The sequence below is a fragment of the Mesoplodon densirostris genome, chromosome 2, assembly GCF_025265405.1.
Source record: "Mesoplodon densirostris isolate mMesDen1 chromosome 2, mMesDen1 primary haplotype, whole genome shotgun sequence".
Classification (NCBI taxonomy): domain Eukaryota; kingdom Metazoa; phylum Chordata; class Mammalia; order Artiodactyla; family Ziphiidae; genus Mesoplodon; species Mesoplodon densirostris.
The window spans coordinates 81,431,582-81,440,020 of record NC_082662.1 but is presented as its reverse complement, the minus strand read 5'-3'; the positions used below and the strand labels follow the sequence as shown (position 1 = coordinate 81,440,020).

The following is an 8,439-nucleotide window of genomic DNA, read 5'->3' as shown; positions in this document are numbered from 1 at the left end:
TCTAGAAAAACTCTTTTGGGGAAGAGATGTTTTTACTGTAACATGTTACACCATACTTAGGACATACATTAATTGCAGGTTTACTTCCTTCTTTTGTAAATGTCCTTAAGGCTTTGACTACGAATATGGTGGTCCTTCAGGATGTCCTATCAATGGAGAGAATGAATTGAACCAATTGTATCTGACCCAAGATTTCATGGAGTTTGTGTCCAAAGGGTGAATCATTCATTTTAACTCCAGGAGAATGCCTCTATCAAGCAGGGAATGACCAGAAGATTCCCAGCCAGGGGCCAGGCAACCACCTGAAACTCAAGTCTTGCAAAGAATATGGTAGAATACATGTTTGAATGTAGTGCTTTATCTGACCCAGGACCACTGTGACCTGCAACAATACCCTATCCTACAGACCCCCCAAAACCTTGCTTCGTAGCAAGGGTAGATTAAGAAGCACATAGGCAGACACAGGGGCAGCTCTTCCCCTTTGAAATGTAGGACTTATCACCACCAAGACATTAGCAGAATTCCCAGTTCCAACTCAAACCTGCAGTCCCTGCCATGCCACCCCATGCTCTAAAAAATGGGCAACAACCCCCAAATTCTACTGAAATACCCATGACCTGGAAAGTAAAGCAGCACATGCAGACACATAGAGCCCACTTCACTCGTGGAGTCCAGGGACACCTAGTCTTAGCCTTAGTACCACCCTGTGAAATCACAGCCATGGGGCAGTTTGGGCCACCCACTATTGGTTCATTGTTCTTTTAAAAATGTAGTGGTTCAAATCTTTTTCAGAATCATTATTTGCATTTTCCTGAAAATGGATGTGCAATCAGATGGATAGAGAAAAAGAGACAAGTGGCAAACCTCAAAGCAACTATTGCAATTAGAATAAAATTGGAGATCTGATAACATGGAAAAAACCCATCCTTTCATTAGTTAAAGAAAAAGGATTTAAGTGTCACTATAATAAGTTTGCTCCTATCAGGTATATAGCATGGAAATTGACATTTTTGTAAGGAAATCAAATCAGAGTCTAAAATTATATCTTTTATGTAGCTTAAAATCTCAATTAGAATGTTTTTGCTGCTATCAATTTTTATCCTGAATGACAGCATTCGGAAGGACAGAGTTAAAGAAGGAAAAAAAAAAAAAAACCAAGAAAGATTGAACTGGCATTGCACATGCAAATGAATGCACTATGGTAGTGGGGGGGTTTTTCCACTGAATAAATTTACATATACATCAGTTAGATCTGATATAATTCTGCAACCAATGAAACTTAAATATATACATATTTTGTCATGAAAACCCTCATAGCCATACTTTTGATTAAGACCTATTGTAAAACTAAGAATAAATTTCAGTCAACTAACTTTAGATTTGACAACTTTTATTACTCATTTTAACCAGAAGTACACTTTAACTGGTATTTCACCAGTACTCAGTAGAAGTCTCCTTTGGTTTTTCTGTTCATTCTCTAGATTTTATAACAATTCCCATAAACTAATGAAATTTCATAAACTCCCACCATAAAGAATGAATAATATAAGCTGCCTGCTCTTAACCAAGGACATGCTTATATATACGTGATATATGGCTACTATTTACATTTTCCCACTGGACTGAAAATCAATCACAAAATTAAAGGAGTGGGGAAAATTGGAGAAGTAATAACTTCCTTTAGGTTAAACAGTCACCTACTCCCCTGTTTCCTGCTTATGTTAGCCACTGCAAAACTAGTAAATGTAGTCCTAAGCATTTGACTTGGTCACCTAAAGAGGTGTCAGAGATTAGCACGCAAGTAAGACATCACAGGAATAAGCAACAGCAGCGGTGCTAATGTTCTAAGTGACCTTCCAGTGTAATTACAATTTGTTTCATCACAGTTATTACACATGGCAAATTAGTTAAGCTGAGATTAGGGGGCTTTGCGTGGTGGGACTGGGACAAGATTATAAAAGAGTAAACTGCCACTATGTTATCAAATTTAGGGAAAAGATATAATTCAAAAGACTAGTAAAAATAACTATTTCTTGAGGTCTATGTGCCAGACTTCATCTGCTGAACTCTTATTTCACCCAACGGTCTTATAAAATAGGCATTTCCGTTCCCATTTTACAGATGAGAAACTAAGGGGCAGAGAGGAAAATTCCATGTCTAATTCCCATAGTTGGTAATTTGCAGAGGCAGGACAAACCCAGATTGGTCTTTCTCCAAAGTCTGAGCTCTTCCCACAACGCAGTCCCACCCACAGGAAATTAGAAAACAAATGGATATTATCAGCAAAAATCACAGGATTACCTTTTACGAGCTATACAGGGCAGAAAGAACAAAGGTTGTTATGGAAAGAATTTCCAGCAAGTCCACTGAAATCATCTATAAAGATACTCAAATTACAACAATTATATTACTATAGACCTGATGATGTTTTGGTATGTATAAGGATCTTTTACCTTGGATAGCTAACATCTCATGATTCAATTACAAACTTATATAAAATAGCTAATGGTAATTATACCTAATATTTGTATTGCACTTTACCATCTAAAAAATGCTTCCCTAAACATTGTCTCATCTGACTCACAGAGCAGGGTGAGATCCAAATCATGGCATGGAACCACACAGGATATCCCAAGAGAACTTGCATCTCTAGTTCTTAAATTTTAATAAGTGTAAGAATCACCTCGCATTCATTAAAATACAGATTCCAAGGTCCCTGGCCCCAAAACTCTTAACCTGTGGTTTTGCAGCTGGTGGGCCTATGAATCTGTATTTGTATCAGGCATCTGGTGATTCCGTTACTTGGGGGTTGGAGGGGATCCTAGTATCATACTTGAAAAACACTGGTGTTTATCAGAAGAGTAATGACATAACGTGACCTGGTATCCTGTACCATGTGTGGGAGGTGAAGGAGAATGGGGGGGTGGGTAGAGTCTTTTTCTACCACCCTAAGGAGAGGACCACTTTCCATAACGTGGAGCTATTTTCACAATGGTTGACCTCAAGCAGTAAATGACGGTCATTGTTGCCTGAGTTCGCAAATTCCATACCCCATCTTTGACTCTTCAGGCATTTTATTTGCAATACCCACCCAATCCCTTTCCCCTCTTTTTTTTTTTTTTTACTGTTAGTGTATGAGATTTATTGATTTAGGTATTAATTTCATATATTACTCTACATCCAAGTTATCTCATTGTCTTTTTTCTTTTAAATATGGAACGCTTCATGAATTTGCGTGTCAGCCTTGCGCAGGGACCATGCTAATCGTCTCTGTATCCTTCCAATCTAATTATCTTTTTTTTTTAACATCTTTATTGGAGTATAATTGCTTTACAATGGTGTGTTAGTTTCTGCTTTATAACAAAGTGAGTCAGTTATACATATACATATATCCCCATATCTCCTCCCTCTTGCATCTCCCTCCCTCCCACCCTCCCTATCCCACCCCTCTAGGAGGTCACAAACCACCTAGCTGATCTCCCTGTGCTATGCGGCTGCTTCCCACCAGCTATCTATTTTACATTTGGTAGTGTATATATGTCCATGCCACTCTCTCACTTTGTCACAGCTTACCCTTCCTCCTCCCCATATCCCCAAGTCCATGCTCTAGTAGGTCTGTGTCTTTATTCCCGTCTTACCCCCTTTCCCTTCTTATTTTCCCAATCCTCTTTTCCACTCTCCAGGCTTTCTAAACCCTCAGTGGGACCCCACACTTAAAATAGGCCTTGCCAACAATAAATATATTTTAAATACCCAGCACCATGTTGGCGTCCCTCCCCAGTGCTCAGAGCATGTGTCCAGCAGTTCTGCCAGTTACTTAAAAGCCACAGAGCATGGGGGCTTCCCTGGTGGTGCAGTGGTTGGGAGTCCGCCTGCCGATGCAGGGGACGCGGGTTTGTGCCCCGATCCCGGAGGATCCCGCATGCCGCGGAGCGGCTGGGCCCGCGAGCCATGGCCGCAGAGCCTGTGTGTCCGGAGCCTGTGCTCCGCAACGGGAGAGGCCACAGCAGTGAGAGGCCCGCGTACAGCAAAAAAAAAAAAAAAAAAAAAAATGGAAAAAAAAAGCCACAGAGCATGAAGTTAGGAAATTTTTCATCTCTGAGTGCCAGCGCCATATTAGGAATTTATCACAGGTCCAGCATACATAAAATCTATTTTGTGATTCAGGATCCAGGCAGGAAAACTTTAACCTCAGAGTCTACATACTCAGCCCCAAGCTCCCCAGCCAGGACAGAGGCTCCCCACAGCAGCCACTCTTGGGAGTTACTTTCAGCACACTGGTTCCTATTTTCTCTTTCTTCACGTCTGTCTTCCCCATTTAACCTTGAGTACTTCAAGAGCAGGGACTGTGCTGTATTCATCGCTGAATTCCCAGGGCCTAGCCCAGTGCTAGGCACATAATAGGTGCTCAATAAATGTTTTTAAGTGAAAGTTATATCAAGGAAGTTAACCAAACAGCAAACTGGAGGGAAGGGGTGGGGTGGCAGCCCGTCACTGTCCCCAGTCTTTGAGTTTCTGCATTTGTCTCCCCACTCTGTTTTTTATACAACAGGAACCAGATGGGCGTTTTCTCTTAGACACATTTATTGTAATGAAATCTATAGACTGGACAAGAAACATCCTTAAACTTTAATTGGGTTCTTTATACATTAAATAGAAATTATTCTTCTCTGTGTTGTTTTTTCATAAGGAAACACTATCCTTCCCTATCTGTGGAAACCCTTCACTCAGGCACTCTAGAAAAAAGAAGGGCTGGAGGAGCATGAACGCCTTACTGTGTGTGCCATGGGAGTGATTTATTGCACCTCCTTTTAATTCACAGAAGCCACTGCAGGGGGCAGCCGTGGTGGCGTGATGTAGGGTCATTGTCTCACTCTTGGGCAGCACTTGGTATTTTCCAGGTGTTCTGCAATCACTTTTTTACCATCCCTACAGCACCTCCAGGGAGGGAGGTCAGCATTACCATCCCAGTCTAGCAGGAGAGGGATTGCAAACTCAGAAGTGCTAAGAGGCAGGCTACGCTGAGTCAATGCCGGATCATCTCCTGTAGCCAAGACTGCAGAATCCATTCCTTTGGGAAAGGCAGAGTTTTCCAAAGCCTCTGCAGACCTCTGGGTAAGGAAAGACCAGGTGACAAATTTCAAGATGTCAATTCAGTCTGGTTATTTCAGGAGAAAAAGTGAATGGAAACCTAACCTTAACATGTACACTCAAGGGACCCACCCACTCTCAAAGGATGAGGAACTGAAAGTGGTGCTTAAGTTACACACAGGAGTTGTTCACGAAGTATTAAGGTTAATTTTCAACATCCATACTGCTTGTTAGTAGTTTAGTAACCCCTATTCAGTGGACAGGCGGGAGAGCAGGGCCACAGTTCCCACAGGAGCCCTGGCTGTTCTCAGCTGCTCGGCTTTGCATTTTGTGAAGTAATGGGCAGGTATGAAGTATGTTTACTTGCAGCAGTAACTTGGAACACAAAGCAATGAATATAACATCACCCCTGCCTCCCTCTCTCTCTCACAAACACGAAGACAAAGGGATGTGGAATCTTAACCTGCTGGATTCACTACAGAACCAGCCAGAATGAGACTTGTGTTTGGAAACTCAAAGAGTCGGGCAGGGTTGTCTCCTTCTCTGCTGGAGGAGAGATCAGATCAAGGGGAGGTGAAGACATGAGGTGAGAGAAAGCCTCACAGCTATTGGTTAAGAGTGTGGGCCTGGTGATAACCACAGGCCTGGTCCAAGGGCCAGCAGCAGCATCACTAGGGGGCTTATTAGAAAGGCTGGATATTGGCTCCCTGCATCGTGTACTGTTGGTCAGCATCTCTGAGGATGTAGTGTGGGAATCTGTGTTTAGTAAGTACTCCAGGTGATTCTTATATGTGCTGAAGACTGAGAAGCTCTGGGTTTCAGACAGCCTGGGCTTGTATCCTGCTCCATCACTCTTTGACCTTAGATGAGCCATGTTACCTCTCGAGTCTCCATTTCTTCCTTTGTAAACTAGGTATAATGGCAGTGCCTACTTCATAGGATTATTGACTGGTGAGGATTACACGTGATCATGCATGTAAAGCAGTTCAATCAGGATCTGACACATAATAAACCCTCCATAAAGGAATAGAAAAAGAAACACTGTCCCGGGGGCTTCCCTGGTGGCGCAGTGGTTGAGAGTCTGCCTGCCGCTGCAGGGGACACGGGTTCGTGCCCCAGTCCGGGAAGATCCCACATGCCGTGGAGCAGCTGGGCCCTTGAGCCATGGCCGCTGAGCCTGTGCATCCAGAGCCTGTGCTCCGCAACGGGAGAGGCCACAACAGTGAGAGGCCCGCGTACAGCAAAAAAAAAAAAAAAAAAAAAAAGAAAGAAATACCAGGGTAGCCTGGTTTGTTGTAGCATCCTGCCAGTTTCACATGCATGCCAAACAAGCTCCTTCCCAGATAAAAACTATTACAATTTGTAACACAATTTTTAAAAAATACTTTGATTCATTCCTAAGAAATGCATTACAGAAAAACAAAGGAAGGTTAATATAGTCGTAGATTCATTTGGTGTATTGTTAGAGAAAGTAAAAGTCAAATCTTAAGACTAATAAGCCTGGTGATCATGAATGTTGAATGTGTGTGTGTGCACGCACATGTGTGTGTACACACGTGCGTGTGCATGTGCGTGTGCGTGCGTGTGTGTGTGCGCGTGCGTGTGTGTGTGTGTAAACAAAGGAAATCAGCCAGGAGGGGGATAAACAGATTCCAATTGTACAGGGGAAAAAAATACATGTGTATGTAGTCCTACGCAAGAAAAGATTTGAGAACTTTTTCTTTTCTCCAATCCTGCAAAGACTAGTGCTTCGCAAACCACATTTGTGTGGTGAAGGATAAATTTTTGTTCTTTGGTTTTTGCTTTTTCATTCCCTATCTGTCGTGGACCAATGCTATAAATGCTATAAAATGAATTATTTTAACAACTGAATTTGAAAAAAAGCACACAAAATACATGACACTGTCCTTGCAGAGAAATCTCCCAAGCTTGCCCTTGCATCCAGGGAAGGAACTAGACACCGTCTGAGAACCTACTTCGGAAATTCTAAGACTATCACGTGAGCTAAGGCTATGACACGGTTTCTCAGTGCTGTAGGTGACAGTGGCAGCAGAAGTAGAATGGCTCCTTCACCCCTCAGCCCCTGCCAGGCTGTTCCGGGCATAGCCTGCTGTTTGCACTAATGAAGGTGCATCTAGGAGCCAGCAGAAGCTCAGCAGAGAAGCCTACCCATGAAGGAGCTACAAGTAAACCTCCTACTTTCTCGCATTTTCCCTTTTTTCTGCTTGAATGAATCATAAAGAGTCATATATGCCAGGTGGAGATGCAGATTTGGCAAGGTTTAGTATGCCTACTTGCTATTTATCTTCTCATTTCATTGACTAATTTCTTTCATCTTGTGCAAACTGAACTGGCTGGAAAACGTGGATTCCTAAGTACGGCAAGGGCATGGCTCTCAGAGGTGAAGAGAATAGACCTGGGCCCTTCTTGGTGGCAATGTTAACAGAAGAGGAACTTTGAAACCATTTTGACTCCACAATTATTAACACTGTTTAATCACTGATTTGGAGAGGCCTAGGGGACACACTAACCTAATTCTCTAGCTTCCATCATTACCAGAGGAATATTTTTTCCCCTCAGTGTCCTGACATTTCTTCTTCCTGCCATTTGCAGTACTGCTCATTTACCTCCACCTCTGCTCCTACCCTTTCAATAGTATCATTTTATTCCTCAGACAGACACTGCCTACTGCTTCTGTCCATCACACTCCATTTCTGCCCATCCTTTTGGAGCTTATTGTCTCTGTTTATGACTTGAGGATTTTTGTCTGCTGGTTTTTCTTATCCCAGTTATGTCCATTAAGAAGTATAACCTATGCATAGAAGTAAATAAATATGGTAGTAGTGATAATAATGTGATATCTTTGAGAAGTCTCTCTTGATTCGATGAGATACCTCAGACTCCACGGAAAAGTGATGTCCTTCTCAGAGCCCACAGGTATGAATATATCTCACAAAACTGTCCTCACTTGCTTTAAACCATGAGCTTCATTCACTGACTTGGCCTTTGTTGACTATAAGAATGTTGGTGAATCCCTTTGCCTTGCACATGATTCATTCTCTCCAAGCTTTGATCTTAACCTGCTTCCCGGTTGGGTTGTCATGATTGCCGCTTGGCTCTCAGCGCACACAGGGCCCCCAGGCAGCATCCTTTCTTGTTAGGAGCACAGGCTTCCAAGTCAGGCAGAGCTAGGTTCAAGTCTTGGGTCCACCACACAGCAGTTGCATGACATTAAGCAGGGTAGTCAGAGTTGGAGACCCAGTTTACTCATCATGGAAATAATGATAGCACCTATCCAAGAGGGCGGTTGTGAGGATTAAATTAGATGGTGTATGTAAAGCAATGCCT

General features: G+C 42.6%; 1 non-coding gene across 1 annotated transcript; it reads right to left on the bottom strand.

Annotated features, from left to right (window-relative positions):
• Positions 1–3,207: 3,207 nt before the first annotated feature.
• LOC132484719 (U6 spliceosomal RNA) lies at positions 3,208–3,309 on the bottom strand. The gene has a single exon (XR_009531278.1). It is a non-coding gene; the product is annotated as a U6 spliceosomal RNA (small nuclear RNA).
• Between the last annotated feature and the right edge of the window lie 5,130 nt (positions 3,310–8,439).